We start from the raw sequence: 16,345 nt of genomic DNA, 5'->3' as shown, positions 1-16,345 counted from the left end.
GCCTAAGATTACCTACACAATGAAAATCTTGACCACATATTTTAAAACATGGCGACCTTTGATTCATACCTTAAACCACATTATTAGTAAATAAAGCAAAACAAATACAGGCATATTAAATTCTAATATATTTAAAAAAACTGTTATTGGAATTATGATATATATAACTTCCTGTGAGTATTTGTAAGTCTTGTAAAGATTGCAGAAATAGTGAAAAAGGAGGCAAAACTACCTTTCTATTATAGCAACATGAAAAATATGCTTCATCAAGAAATTTTTTAGCATAACAATGCTGAGAAATCTGGTTCATTTCTCCTAAATTATTATAGAATAGTATCACTTCTTGCTATACATTGTTGTAGTCTAGCAACATTTCTTAAATTTTGAGAATGATTTATCTCGTCTAGGCCAATCTCTTTCATTTATGTGATTATTCCTTTCAACTCATCTAACCATGATGTTCTAATTTAGGTATAAATCAATGTGAAAAAAAAAAAAAAAATCAAATGCAATTACTTTAGAACATATATGATATATAAACCTCTAGAATAACTTATTAGCTTAACTACTGGTTTACCATTGAGGTCAAAAATTAATAAACAAAAGTTAAAACAATTTATTACAACTATTATTCAAAATAAAAACCTCTAACAATTTAATTTAGAATTTATTATTATCCATATTTTTTTGGCAATGTCAGTTAGTATATTTCTATCTAAAGTAATAAAAAAAAAATGGAAAAATTGACTGCGTTAATGGCAGTTTTATTTTTAAGTATTTTTTCCCTGAGTTCGTGCGTTGAAAAGTATATATTTTTCTTTTTTTATGAAGGATACATTACTTTCGCAACTAAATCCTGGTTCCGAAAAATAGTTACTATAGTAATCCATTTATCTAAACATATAGCTACTATATATTAATGTTATAAAACCTCTTTAGTGAGCAACTTAGTGAGCAAACTGGATACTGTAAAGTAACTTCAATCTAAAGATTAAAATAAAAAATATTCCCTCAGTTTTCCCTGATTTTAGAGAATTTCAAGAAAAGTTCCCTGATTTTTCCAGGTATTCCCTGATTTTTTAAGTTTTAAAAACTTTTCCCTGATTTAAGAACAAATTTAAAAACCTAAATATATATTCAGATACCTTAAAAAGAAGCATAGCACAACATTCTTTTGAGAACTTCCAACATAATTTTTTTACATTCTACTACTTTTTTCTATTTTACTTTTTTTTTACCTTATTTTTTTTCTAAAAGAAAATATACATCTAAAAGGAAATATACATATAGATACAGAGAAATATATAATACACTGAAATATACGCAAATTTATGTAAATACACTCTAAATTACATGTCCACAAATAACAGTCTTAAATTATTTAAAGAAAAGGAAACAGGCTATAAAAAATAGAAAAATACGAATAACCAACAACAAACAAACATTTATTTAAATTTTTATTGTAAAATTAAACAAAATACAACATCAATTCCACTTGAATCTAAAAATAAATCAGCTCTAATCGCCTTGTTTACCTTGCTTGAAAAACTGCGTGGTGTAAAGAAACGCTTTTAGAAAAGCCTAGAAAGTTCTTTATTAAAAACGAAAGTGAAACGACACTACTATTAAATTACCGCCTTCATATTAAAATTAACTATAGAAAAACAAAAATATAATAGTATAATTATATCCTAAACCACAATTCATTCATGCAAGAGAAACTGTAATCTTTTTTTAAATTTAAATTTAAAAAAAGATTTCAATAAATTAATTACTTAACAAAATTTTAAAAAGATTTTATTTAACCTACCATTTCAAGCTACTAAACATTATCCTACCTTAAGTTTAGAAAAGTCTGGAAACTACTTAAAAATTAAGAAATAGTGTATTTTACAGAATACAGAACTGTAACTAATATTGAACAATATGCACAACTATGCGCACTAATAATAATAAAAATATTCACTGTGCTATTTATATTAAGAAACAAAAGCAGTGAGGAGATCTAATAATGAAACTACCTATTAATCATTTTTAACAACAGACACTAACATAAAGATAAGCCAAAGGTAACAACATTACACAAAAAATTATCAAAGATGTTATGAATTTTCAGAATAGTTATATTGAAGGCTAGACAACACTTAGACCTAAAGCAGTAACACTGCTTGACTGGTAAGGTTGACGAGTCCTACTCTAAATCTATATCTCAAATATATTATGTTTTATAGTTATACTAACTATAAAACACAATATTTTTTATATGTTATATAGCATATAAAAACACCTCATTTAACAATCATGTACACATTAGATAAAATATATTTCATACTATTGTATAAACACATTTATAAAATAACTATATAACATATATCACCATATACACGTATTTATCAAAAACTTTTTAATTTTGAACATAATATTAACATATATGCAAACCTTTAACAACTATAAAACAACATTTATTAGCATCAATTATTTTTAATGTAACAAAGAATGCAGACTACAATTCACAACATTGTAATGAAAAAAATGAAACCATTTAAGAACAAAATTAAAAGATTCTAACAAATACATATTTAGATGCCTTAAAATGAAGCATCACACTACATTCTTTTGAAAAATTCCAGAAGAATTTTTTTTAATTTTTCTATTCCTTATTATTTTTCCTAAGAACGTAAAATATAAATATAGATATAAAGAAATGTAAAATAGATTGAAATAAACACAAACTTATGTATATAAACTTACATGACCACAAACAACAGTCTTATTTTATTTAACTTTCCATATTAAATACATAAATAAAATTTTATTCTCATTTTTCTTTCTACAAAAAAAAATCTTAATCTATAAATAAGAAAATGAATTGCACTTACTAAAAAAGCCATCAGCTCCTCCATCTGCTCTAGAAAATAAAACAACACTTGCTTAAAATGTTCTAAAAAGACTAACGACAAAACTGAAACAGCTTACTAAAAAAGAAACATTGTACTAAAAAAACTATTTTATCAGTCATTTTAGTTCTAACTTCTTCTAAAAAATGAAAACAGGCTATAAAAATTAGAAAAATAAAAACAACCAACAACAAAGAAACGATTATTCAAACTTTTATCAATTTAGAGCAGCAGAGAATGCTGTGGTAATGGGTGCAAATGAAATCAGAGACCATATAAAAAGCATTTCTAAGCATTTCAAATTCTCTGATAACAATTCATTTTGATGGAAAAAATTGTGAAAGAACTTACTGAAGGAAAACAGTTTTCAAAAGATAGGTTAGCTGTTCTTGCTAGGATTAAAGGACAAACCGAGTTACTTGGAATTCCAGTAATCGACTAAGGTTCTGGAGAACACCAAAAAGAAGCTATAGAAAAACTTATTTCTCACTTTGGATTAGAGGATAAAGTTCAGTGTCTTTGCTTTGATACCACTAGCGCCAACACAGGTAAAGCAAAAGGAGCTTGTAGCAGAATCATTGTGCACTTACAGCGCCCTATGTTATTAACTGCATGTCGACGCCATATTTTTGAGCGTCATGTTACCCATTTTTGGGAGCTTTATCCAAGTAGTCATACTTCAGGACCAGAAAATAAATTATTTAAACTTCTGAAGAACCATTGGAATGATCTAGATACTGAAAATCAAGATTTAAAAAGATTATCAACTCCTGTTGATTCCTGGATTAATGAACAAAGGCTGAGTGCTATTCAATTTTGCAGATATATAATTAGCACTAAAGTTTTTAAGATGGTGAGTAATAATAGCTTTATAAATTAATTTAAAATCTAATTATCTTTTCTTATTTCCAAAAAATAGTATGGTAAAGTAGTACTTTACATATAATTTTCCAGTTGTACAAATTTGTAGTAATTTAAGTTATTATAACTTAGGAAAAAAAATTTGTTTAGGATGGAAAGTTTTGTAAAGATTATCAAGAGTTGGCTGAACTTACATTGATGGTACTGTCACACACTGACAGGTTTAAACTTCACAACCCTGGAGCTGTTCATCATGCCAGATTCAGGTAAAAGTTTATTTTACCTAAAACTGTTTCTACTTATGGAAAAAATCCCTGAAATCAATGAAGAGAGCAAGAATGAAATCACTAAAATGACAAAGTTTCTTTCCATTTTTTACACTGAATGGTTTCTTAGAGCGGAGCTAAGTTCAACTGCTCCAACGCAGGTACACGGTCTGAATATTTGTTTTAAAATAAAGATATAATTTTAAATAAATACAAAAAGTAGGTATATTATTTATTTTTAAATTAAACATTAAAAACCTAACCCTTAACTATTAGGATATGAAAAGATACTGGCAGATGAAAAGGTATTATAGTCATATACTATCCATATTTAGTCTTTATAGCAATTGCAGATCAGCAGATCAGAAATGTAAAGAACGTAGCAACATGGCTAAGAGACTATTTGGTCTAAAACGACCCTCTATAGAGGAGTATTCCTTAGAAAGACAGGTGTTGGATAAAGACATTCTGAAGAACTTAAACTTTTCACAGGATGAGCCTCCCAGTTTAGTTCCATTAGTTACAGAGAAGTCCTGGCTTATATTTGACATGGTTGGTCATGGAAAAGCTGAGGTTCAATGGATGAAGCTTCTGCAGAGTATTGGATTTTAAATGATTTCTATCAAGAATTTGAAACAGCCGTCATGAATCTTGATGTTGTGAATGATTGTTCAGAAAGAACAGTCAAATTAGTTCAACAACTTGTTAATAAAGCACATTCAGAAGAGAAAAGGCAAGATACGTTTCTTTTTACTCATGTGTACAAGCGAAATCGAAATGGTAGAAAAAAGTTGGCTCATGCCAAAGCTGCACTCAATAGTATTATTTAATATCTATTTTTTGATCCATTTTATTTTTGAAACACTTGTAAATGTTTGGTTTTACTTTTGTATTCGTAAAGTTTTTTTTTATTGTATTCAAACAAATACTTATTTTTTTTTAAAAAAAAATTTTATGTTTTGATGATTTTCAATGTTTTATCATTCTTCTGAAAGTTGCTTAAAAAAATATTTATGAAGAGAGCCCCTTAAAATTAAGTTGCATAACTCATTACCATGTTATTGGATAATTTTTTTTTTATTGGTTAAAATTTAAGGGTCCCACAAACGGGGCAAAGTTTTTCTTAAAACGGGGCAAAAATTGACTCTTTTGCCCTTTGTGGGGATCTTTCCGATGATCAAAAAAATTTTCGTAAAAAATTTTAAGTACTATTTTGGGGTCAAGGCAGATCATAAGCTAGGGCTCTTTTCAAATTTTTGACATGACCTATTTTTGAACCACCCTAATATATATATATATATATATATATATATATATATATATATATATATATATATATATATATATATATATATATATATATATATATATATATATATATACATCCCATGTACCCAATCACAGATTGGTGGTGAAGATATACGAATATAAATCAATACAAACTTCGAAATATACGAAGTAAATAAAAATACAGTTGCATACAACTCAGAGACATGATTAATGTAAATACCAATTACAACAATAAAGTAACGTCTATGTAAAAATATTCCAAGAAATAAATCTCTATATTATTTCAATTAAAATAAAAAATACAATAAATAAAAATAAATCTGCTGTTTTTTCGGAGGAGTGTTTAGATGTTTCATAATAAGTTTTTTTACCACATTTCAAAATAATATTAGTGTATAAATATGATAAAAACAAATTTTGTGTAAGATTGATAAAAAGAAATACCTATTTGCAGCTATAGGAAGCTCGCAGAAGACTTAAGTCAGTCTTGTCATCGAATACCTATTTCAGAGACGTGTAATACACATAAAAAATTAGCTGTATACGTGGTATATATGTATGTGTTACATATATACCTTGTTATTAATAATATTTTTATCGATTTGTATTATAAGTTGAGTTACATTTATTTATTATTTTATTCAAATTTAAAAAAATTCCTTATAGTTGTTTAGTTTGAATATTGTAGCTTTTAATTTTATTTTTAGAGAGTGTTCGTTGTTTAAGTTTATTAGTGATTCGTTTCTGGATACTAATTTGTTAAATAAATAGGGACCACGATAAGTAATTGAGAATTTTGAGAGTCTTGTTGTTTCAAGAGGTATCTTAAAGTTACCTGTTGCTCTTGTATTGTATTTATTTATATTGTTTTTAAAAAAGTGTGTTGTAAAATGTTCTGGAACCAGACTTAGTTTATATTTAGTTATAAAAAAATTTTATTTTATAGTTTATTGCAGAAGAAATGACTTTTTAAACTAAAAACGAAAAAAGTTTTTTTTTTAATTATAATTTTAAAAAAATCCTAAATAATAATTTTTTTAAAAAATGATTGTTATTTTTGAAATTTTTATAAAATTTTGCTTCTTTTGAGACCCAACATAACATACTTTTGAAAATTTTTTTTTTACATAATATTAGGGACCCATTAAAATTTTAAAGGCCTTGAGGAACCTCAAGATAATTTCCTAGAGCATTGATATTTTTCCAGAGTATTTCTGAAATGAATAGACAATTTTTGCACACCCAGGCTAAACGAATTGTAAAAAAAACTAAAATTCACTCCCCCCTAATATATATATATATATATATATATATATATATATATATATATATATATATATATATATATATATATATATATATATATATATATATATATATATATATATATGTATACATATATATATATGTATACATGTTTATATTAGGATGGTCCTTATTCATTACAAAAAAAATTTTCTCCAGTTTTCTGATGGGGCACCCCCTTGAATGGTTGACGTATATGAAAAAATAATTGTACTGAAAATTTTATATGAAACAAGTACATTTTAGGGGTCCCTACCGCAGAGTTTATATCTATAAAAGTGCCTACAGAAGGCTCATATGCTCAGTATTTTACAATATGAATGATTAGGACAAATATGATCACAGAGCACATCATTGCTTTATTGAAGCACATTTAAACATCTGTTCCAGTGTTACATATTGTAACTATTATTGTCTATCTGTGTTGAGACTGTCAAAGTTACAAAAACCGTCTAGTTAGTCCATTGCCAGGGTATTCTTCGCTCGATCAGGAAATCGTTGGCGGTACTTTTTTACAATTAAGAGAAGGCACTGTTTCTGCTCCTCATCGTTTGTGTGCAGCTTGTTGTATTCGTCCATTAAGGCAACTCCACGTTCTGCTATGTCATTCACAACTCTCATATACTGACAGTGTTCTTCGCTAACTGATAGTTAGCATCTGCAGACCAGAGCTTCACATCTTTGTTGAGGAAAGTTGACGGTAGACCAGTGATGGTGAAGAATCTACGACTGTTCTCGGTGACAAAGTCTTCCAAGTTCTTGGTGCTCACCAACGTAGGATCAACAGTTATCTTCTTCAAAGGATGTTCTGCACCCGGTGCTTGCAGGGCACTGACCATCAGACGTTTAGTGTCATAGGAGACTTCGTCATCAAAGAAAACCAATGCAATCAGTTCTTCTGACAAGTACCACAAATGTCCTAAAATTTTCTTTATTGCGATCTGAGAGACTGCTTGATTCTGTGCCTTGTATTTGTCGATCTCCTTGATAAGCTCAAAATCAACATGAAGCGAAGATGGCGCTGACGGCGCTCTAAACCAGGCCTTGACATACAGAGTCACTGTGAAAAGACACGCGTCTGCTATTCCCTGTTCTTCTTTCTTTGTCATCTTCAACTGGCCTCTCAGCATCCATATTTTCAATGAATAAATAGCCTTGGCCAACCATCTGGCTCGATGCAGTCCTGCCGGAGCTTTGAATGAGCTTCCTTGAGATGGAACGCCTCCCAGAAACATTATTGTCAGCTCTAGCAGTTCGCGATAATCATCACTAGGCTGAAACTGTTGCAGTTGGTTTTCAGCAAATGCAATAATTTCATTTGCAACACTGGAAACGGCACTGTGCACGATTTCATTCGAACTAGGTGCCTGAAAGTTTGACCAAAGGTGCCTGAAAGTTTACGTTTAGTTCTCTTTGAAGTTGTGCTTGATGATGGCTCACCAAATGCTTCATTATCATTACCAGACTCCTGTTCTCTTTCGGAATTCTGAAGAATAGCTTTCTCCTCTCTGGCCACTCTGTCCTGTTCTTCTCTCTCTTTTCTTCTCTTGAAGTTTTCTTCTCTGCTGTGAACATCTCTTTCTCTTTTGGCCATGGCTTTGTCAACACTTCCCATCCTACCACGTCGTTCTGCCTCACGCTGAGCTAACAGGAACTCGCTGTCCTCCTGCATGCTAATCATCTTCATGGCGTCTGCATGAGTAATGTCAAAAAGACTCTCTGAGCCATCCTTTCATTCTTCTTCCTTCTTCAGTAGACTTTCAGAGCGCTTTGCTTTATTTTCCTTATTTTTCTTCAGTTTGTCATATTCATGGAACAGACATTCAACTTTTTCAACAACGTGTTTCTTCAACCGTGTCGGGATGCGGGCTATAGCCCACACTTGAAGAACGTTATTAGTTGTTGAATGTGATGCTTCACGAACAGTCTGTTTGGTGGCCTCTTTTTAATTGAAGAAAAGTGCCATAACTTCCTTCTTTGACGGTAACTTTGTAGAGCTGAGAATTTCAGAAATTTGGCCTATCACCCGCAACTCAGCTTCTCGTCTTGTAGTTGGTTTCGAAGTCCTGCAGCAAGCATTGGCCATCTCCCTTAAAATAATAAATTTTATTTGTTACCATCCATTTTAATTATTCAAATTACATGTAATTTCTAACAAAAACTTATAGAACTCAGAAAACTAACTGACAAAATTTATGTTATGCAATATAAATAAACAACAACGACATATGAAAACTCTGACAAGGTCTAAAACCAATAGATATAATACAAAATTATGCGCATAAATGAAAAGTCAAGTTCAATACTATGGCACTCAGGCAATTGATATTAATTAACAATATAAAATGAATTTAGCACAGCGGATTGGTCATTTTGTCTGTTTTATAATAACTCATTGTTAAATCAATATAATATGGCAAATTAATATTTAAGCAAAAATAAACAAAGAAAACACTCACTTTTGATCTAGTATCTACTAGGTCAGTTGTTACGGAAGTTTCCCTGAGAGAGTCAGTAGTCACTTATTCAGATTCATCAAATATTATTGTTATATTGAGTAAATGTCTGTCAATGTCTGATTACAAATGGCTGACAGCTGGTGAAATGCATTCTGGATTATTTAACAATAAATAAGTAACATCATATTGATAAATTATGCAGGCGGTATAGTGTGCAGTAAAAGAGTTCACCAGCATAACAACTAGTGAAATGCAGCCACGGAACCCCACATGATACTTAACTATTAATTATGTGGTAGGGACCTTTAAATGTTTTCAGATTTAGCTGATTTTTTTTGTGAATTTTTTATGCATACATATAAACAAAATTCAAGGGTGCCCTGTACAAAAATCAAACTTTAAAAATTAAGGGCCTTCCTAGTATATATACATGTATACATATATATATATATATATATATATATATATATATATATATATATATATATATATATATATATATATATATATATATATATATATATATGTATACATGTATATATATACATATATATATATATATATATATATATATATATATATATATATATATATATATATATATATAAATATATATATATATATTAGGAACTCCGTTCCGGTATATCCCTAATTTGTGGTATTCGTGACTTTTAGCTCATTCCGACTCCGGCCGAAATTACAATATTTCCGGTCAGAATGCCAGAAATTATTTTTTAAGTTTTTTAAAGACATGTGACGCAGACTGTGTAAATTAAATCACAAAATTATTGTCCGACAGGCCAATCAAGAACTTTAGGTAAACCTAGGTAAAAAATTTACACTTCTTAACAAACTTAATTTAATTGTATTTGCAAAATTCAATTATGAAAGGTATTTTTGCAGTTTAGAAATATTGTGATGCAAAAAAGGTTTAGCAACATTTTTGCGTCACAGTATTCCAAAATACAAAACAAACTAGCTCTTTTTTCATCAAAAGTTTTACCTGACTCTGTAAATAGTTTTATTTTAAATGTTTCTTAAATTTTAAATAATGTAAAAGGATAGGATATCTAATACAAAAATGTTTTAAGTTAAACCTAAATGGAAAAATAGAAAACAAAGAAGTAATTTTAAATATAAATATCATTCAGGTTTAAACATTCAGTAAATAAAGTTATAAGAAACGAACAAAAATAACATATTAGGTTTAAATGAAACAAGAATCAAGTTAATGAAATAGGTTATATAGGGGATATGTATTTATATAGGGAAAAGTCGAAACATTAAAACATTAAAAAAAAAATTGCCATAAAAAAATCATTGTGATGTATAAGGAATGGGAATAAAAACGTCATCGTTTAGAAAAATAAATATTACTTTTTTACATCAAGTGTTTAGTTTTTACTCAAAATAAACACCTTTTAAAAACACTTTTTTTAAATCTTAGGTATTTTCATTGGAATTAAATCAATTACTATAATGGGCTTGTGTATTATATTAAACGTATTATTACTTATATAAAAAAGCTACTCATTTTTAACAGGTAAATGAATTAATTTGTCCTTAACAAGCCTCCAAATACGTGTCCAATACCACCCGATCATACCTAATTCACAAATAATAGTTTTAAAACTAGTGAATTAAAGTAACAAACAATTCTTTTTTTCAATAAATATTGTAAATAAAAATGTATCTTTAATCGATAAAAAGTTATTAAATTATATAAAAATTAGATATACTATTATTTGAATCAAATATTATGATACATCGCCCTTCTGGAGGTGGGAAGCAACATCTAACACTCCCAGTCAATGTGACATATTAGGGTAGATATTTTGCATATGCCATATTTTAACTCAAATGATGTTTTTATAGTATTTAAAGTCACATGGCTTCCGGGTAATTCCATGTCCAAACAATAAGTTGAGATAACCCACCATCTCACAAAAACTTGATTTTTGGCACAAATGCAGTTAATACCGTCGTTAGGAATAATCAAAAATAATTTGGAGCCAATTTCATTATTTTGAGAGTTATGGGTCTTTGAAGTTTGAGGTTTTTTACATTTTTTTATTCTTCGCCCTCTTAACAACGCTTATAGCAACACTTAAATGTTAAAGTATGCACAGTTACATTAACCATACGTTAACAAAACTTAATTGGTATAGAAACTTTTGAAGAAAGAAATCAAAATCATTACTTAAAGATTTCAAAACTTTTGAAGAAAGAAATCAAAAATCATTACTTATTAGATCTTATATTTGAATAAAAACTTGAGGATTTTACCCGGGTTTTTAACAATAATTTTTCAGTAAACATGTCTAGTTTAAGATTAATTGCAGAAAAGGTATTGATCTATTCATTTTAAATCTTTACAATAATAGTTTATATATAAATACCTGTAAGAGGCAAAAATTATTTCACTGTTTTTAATGCACATATCTATTTTATTATTGTTTTATTTTTGCAATTTTATTTTTGCATTTTTACTTTCCGTTTTGGTTATTATCTCCATATAGAGATTATAACTAAAACAAATTCTCACAAAAAAATATAATTTCTCACATAAGTATTATTATATATAATACTCAAATGTTAGAACCATTTGCTCCATTTAATTAATTAAACAAGAAACCAGAAATTCATTTTTATTTTGAAAATAAATAAGTGTAATAGCTATGATTACACTTATTTATTTTCAAATAAAGTTTTGATTATAATACTCATGTTAGAAATTATTATTTATTTAATGTTGGTTTTAGAAAAATAAAATATTGAAATTAAATATTTTTATTTTTATGGCTGGAACATCACAATGCTCCATTTGATTTTAAAATCAAATTGTCACAAGTTAACATATACAAACCACATTGGAATAAAATTTTTAAAGATTTAGCTCCAGATGAGCAAAATTTAGATGCGCTGAGGTCTGGTGTTTCTCCTGTTTTGATTATTGACTTATGTTTTCATCATCAAAAGTTCTATCTTGAGAAGTTCCCTGTGTTTCAGAACAGATGCTGTGATCCACTGTTAGTTCACAAAAGACCGTGCAAAGGTTAGTAAAGCTTGTCATAAAGTTTTTTATAAATGTAACTTTGTCATAACTTTAAGGTCTTTATTTTTGTTAATACTAGGCGCATTTTATTTTATTAAGTTATATTTTTTAAAATAGCATCTCTCAGAGAAGTCATGTTAAGAACCATACCTTTAACAACAGGTTCAAAAAATGTGTACAAATTGCTTAGTCAAATTAAAAGCTTCCACTGAAATTAATACTGATAACATTGATGTTTCTGATGATTACACAAATGAAAATATAAATAAAGAAAATGTATTTAACGTTCAACCAGAAGCTGATATAAATAAAAACAGACAAGAACTTTCAGATTGTCTCAGCATAATTGGCGTGTCACCAGTCAAGCTTCACGGAAAGCCATTTGCGAATCGTATGAGTATTGGGAAAAAAAAGTTATAATAGTTTTCATTAAAAACTATTACAACAGTTTTTAATGAAAAGTTATCAAGTTCTTTAAAATTCCATTGACAGAAGTTGAAGTTTTTGATAATGAATGTATTCTTGATTTAAAAAAAAAAGTTGTTCAGTTCGAAAAAATGTTAGTTTTGATAAAAGATAAACTTGAAAAATGCTGTTCATTTAGAGACAAAATTCAAATATTGACTTTTTGCCCACAAGATGGCCAATTGAAGCAGCTAGTGAGTATTTTGGTGTTTCAAAATATCTAATAATAAAATCTAGATCTTTAGCAAAGAAGGAAGGAGTTCATGCAGTTCCACAAACTAAGCGAGGTAAAATGCTCCCTGATCAAATAAATACTTTAGTAAAAAATTTTTATAAAGATAATAAAAACTCCATATGTAAGTGTTAGTTGGAAATTCCATATGCAAAAGCGACTACTTTTATCAAGCTTAAAAGAGTTATTTGTTTCATTTAAAATTCGATACCCACATGTAAAGTTACGTTTTTCCAAGTTTTGTATTTTAAGACCTAAATGGTGTAATTTACCAAACTCATTAGAAACCCATTCTGTTTACGTTTGTATCTACCATCAAACATGAAGTTAATTCTCCTACTCATTAAAATTGATTACCATGAACTATATAAATTTATTGTTTGTAATATGCAAAACAAAGAATGTATGTTACATCGATGTACACAATGTCCAAAAATACATCTAAGTTAGAAGAAAAGCTATTTGAACTAATAGGACAGTTTGAGGAAGAAGATACTATCGAATTTAATCAATGGGTTACTACAGATAGATCAGATTTAGTCATACAGCTTGTAAGCATACCAGATTATGTAAATATGGTGATGGAAAAACTAGTCAAACTAACAGCGCATTCATATATTACTAAATGCCAGTCTAAATATTTAAAAAATCTTAAAGAAGAACTGCCATCAAATAGTGCAATAATTCTAAAAGATTTTGCGGAAAACTATAGTTTTGTTGTGCAGGATAAAGTACAAGGTTTTCCATTGGAATAATCTTCCGTGCACATTTCATGCAGTAGTTGTGTATTATAAAAAAAATCAAGTGTTGCATTCCACTTCATATTTCATTATTTCAATCGTAACACTCATGATGTATTAATGGTTTACGAGGTACAAAAATCAATTATCAATAATCTAAAGCAAAAGATACCCAGCATTGTAAATGTTATCTACTTTTCTGATGGCTGTTCATCTTAATATAAAAACTGCAACAATATTTTTAATCAATGTAAGCATAAATCAGACTTTGGAATAGATGCAAAATGAGTTTTCTTAGCAACTAGCCATGGAAAGCAACCTTGTGATGGTATAGGAGGAAAAGTTAAACGGCTTGTAGCAAATGCTAGTTTGCAGATTTCTACAAATCAAATATTAAACTCACGTGATATGTTTACATATTGCACTAACAACATCAAAGCTATAACTTTATTTATATTTCAAGTGAAAGTTTGACAAAAACAAGATTATTACAATCTGAACGATTTAAAAATGTAAAAACAATACCAGGAACAAGAGGCTTTCGTGAATTTATTCCTGTATGTCAAAATGAAGTTAAGATGAAATACTGCAGTGATGGCACTATCCCTATCTTGGCTTACAAGTTTAAAAAATTGTGAGATTCAAAGTGACGTGCAAAGTTGATGTGGGATTTAAATTTATGCACCAACATACCCTTGAATCTTAAAAAACATTTGCTTGCTTCCTTTTATCAATTATTTCTTAGAATTGACAGTTTGCGTATGTATATGACAATATTTTTGCAAAGGAATATGTGAAGAAGTTCACTAATTTGTACATAAATTTGTCAGTTCATTAAAACATGGAATTCAAAGAATTATTGTGGTTTGATATTTAAAGTTGAGTTTATTTATAGAAATGGATACTATTTATGGACATGGATATGTCATGAGTATTGCATTTTTATACCTAAGTGAAAATATCTCTTATTTTTGACTAGCTCTGTGTGAAAATACCTGTTTTTAATATTTAAATATTTTTAATTGAGTTTATTAAATATGCATATAGTAGTTTTACAAATAAGTAAGAACTCTTACTTTCTGGTTGTGCCTAAACATTAATACCTATCAATTTTCTGTGGTAATCTCAATATTCTTTCAATCGAAAATAAAAATTATTGTAGTAATAATTGACTTTGCAATTATTACTACGATAAGAATGGACTCAAAAACTAAATAATTTCTTATTATAGGGTAAGATGGCAGCTTATTATGTTGCCATTTTTAAGCTGCCATCTTACCCTATTTTAGGCGTCATCAAAGTTAACAGATTTTCAAGATACAATTTCAATACATCAACTAAAAAAGAGAACATGTTTCATATAACATTAAAAAATTGAACTTTAAAAACAGATTCAAAAAATTAAAAAAACGCATACTATTTATAAATAGCATAGAGTAAAACCGGGTCAAACCGCACACTAAATTCCGCACACTGATCGAAATCATCAAATAAAATCTAAACGGATATGGCTATGAAAAAAATTAAAATAGTTTCAAATAAAGAACTATCTCTTCTATTCAATTTGATAAAATTGTACGCCAATTCAACTCCAATTTCTTCTTTTTTTTTTACAACTTTAACGGGGAGTCAAAATTTTTAAAATATTTTCGTTGCGAGCAAAACAGCGCTTGAACGAAACTGATATAAAAAATTTTTAGCACTACCTTGTTGGAAAATTTAACTCTTTTTTAATTTTACTCTTATAATATAATTTTTATGCAGCTAGAACAAAATGTTAAATCAAAAATCAAAAGTGTAAAAAAAAACTATTTTTTCTGATAAAACTGCACCCTCAATTAATTACTAAGTTTAAATTATCGCAAGTGACTAAGCACATATCTTTACTTTATTAGCTTAGTATTAATTTTGGTTTAATTAAAAATGAACTATAACTTCATTTGTTACTATAATCATATCTTACTCATTAAAAACGAATAATTATATTATTTCTCAATATAATCATCACTCACTCATTTCAGTTTAACTCACTCATTTTTACATGTCAACTTAAAAAACAAAAGTATACAAGAAAAGCGATATACTAGCCACATTTACAGATTTGAAAGAATGTAAAGCATCACTGAGAAATGCTGCATTCAAACATGGCGCTCCAGCCTCAACGCTCAAAGATCGCAAAAGAGACAATAACAAAGGTTTCCATGGCTCAGGTACAACAACAATACTCTCAATTGAAGCAAAAAGATTTATGGCGCATGCAATCCATTTTCTTGGTAACTAGGGTTATGGCTCACCCCAAAAGAAATCCTAGAATTTGTATGCGGTTACTTTATATGCGAACATCAATTGCACTTATACAAAAATGGCAAGCCTGTTAAAGATTGGTTTTTTGCCTTTATGAAGAGATGGTCATAAGAGATTTCATAATGAAAATGGATAACTTAAAACTTAGCATTTAAAAGAGCCATCTCTTGTACGCCAGAATCAATTGATCCTTATTTTGAATGCGTTGCCTAGAAATATCAACATTCTGGTATAACTTCTGGGTCGCATATTTGGAATTGTGATAAAACAGGTTTTTCGGGTGATTAAGGCAAAGCATCGGAAGTGTGTCGAAAAGGGACAACAAGTAAATTTAACTTACTGGTAACAATGAAAAAAGTCATTATACTGTAAAAATTGCTGCAACGCTGATGAGCATTTTGTACTACCATTTGTGATATGCAAAGCCAAAAGAAACTTTTGTCCTGACTTAGCAAGAGGTGGTCCAGGTGG

The sequence above is a fragment of the Hydra vulgaris genome, chromosome 05, assembly GCF_038396675.1.
Source record: "Hydra vulgaris chromosome 05, alternate assembly HydraT2T_AEP".
In the NCBI taxonomy this organism is placed as follows: Eukaryota; Metazoa; Cnidaria; class Hydrozoa; order Anthoathecata; family Hydridae; genus Hydra; species Hydra vulgaris.
Note: the sequence above shows the minus strand (reverse complement) of the source record.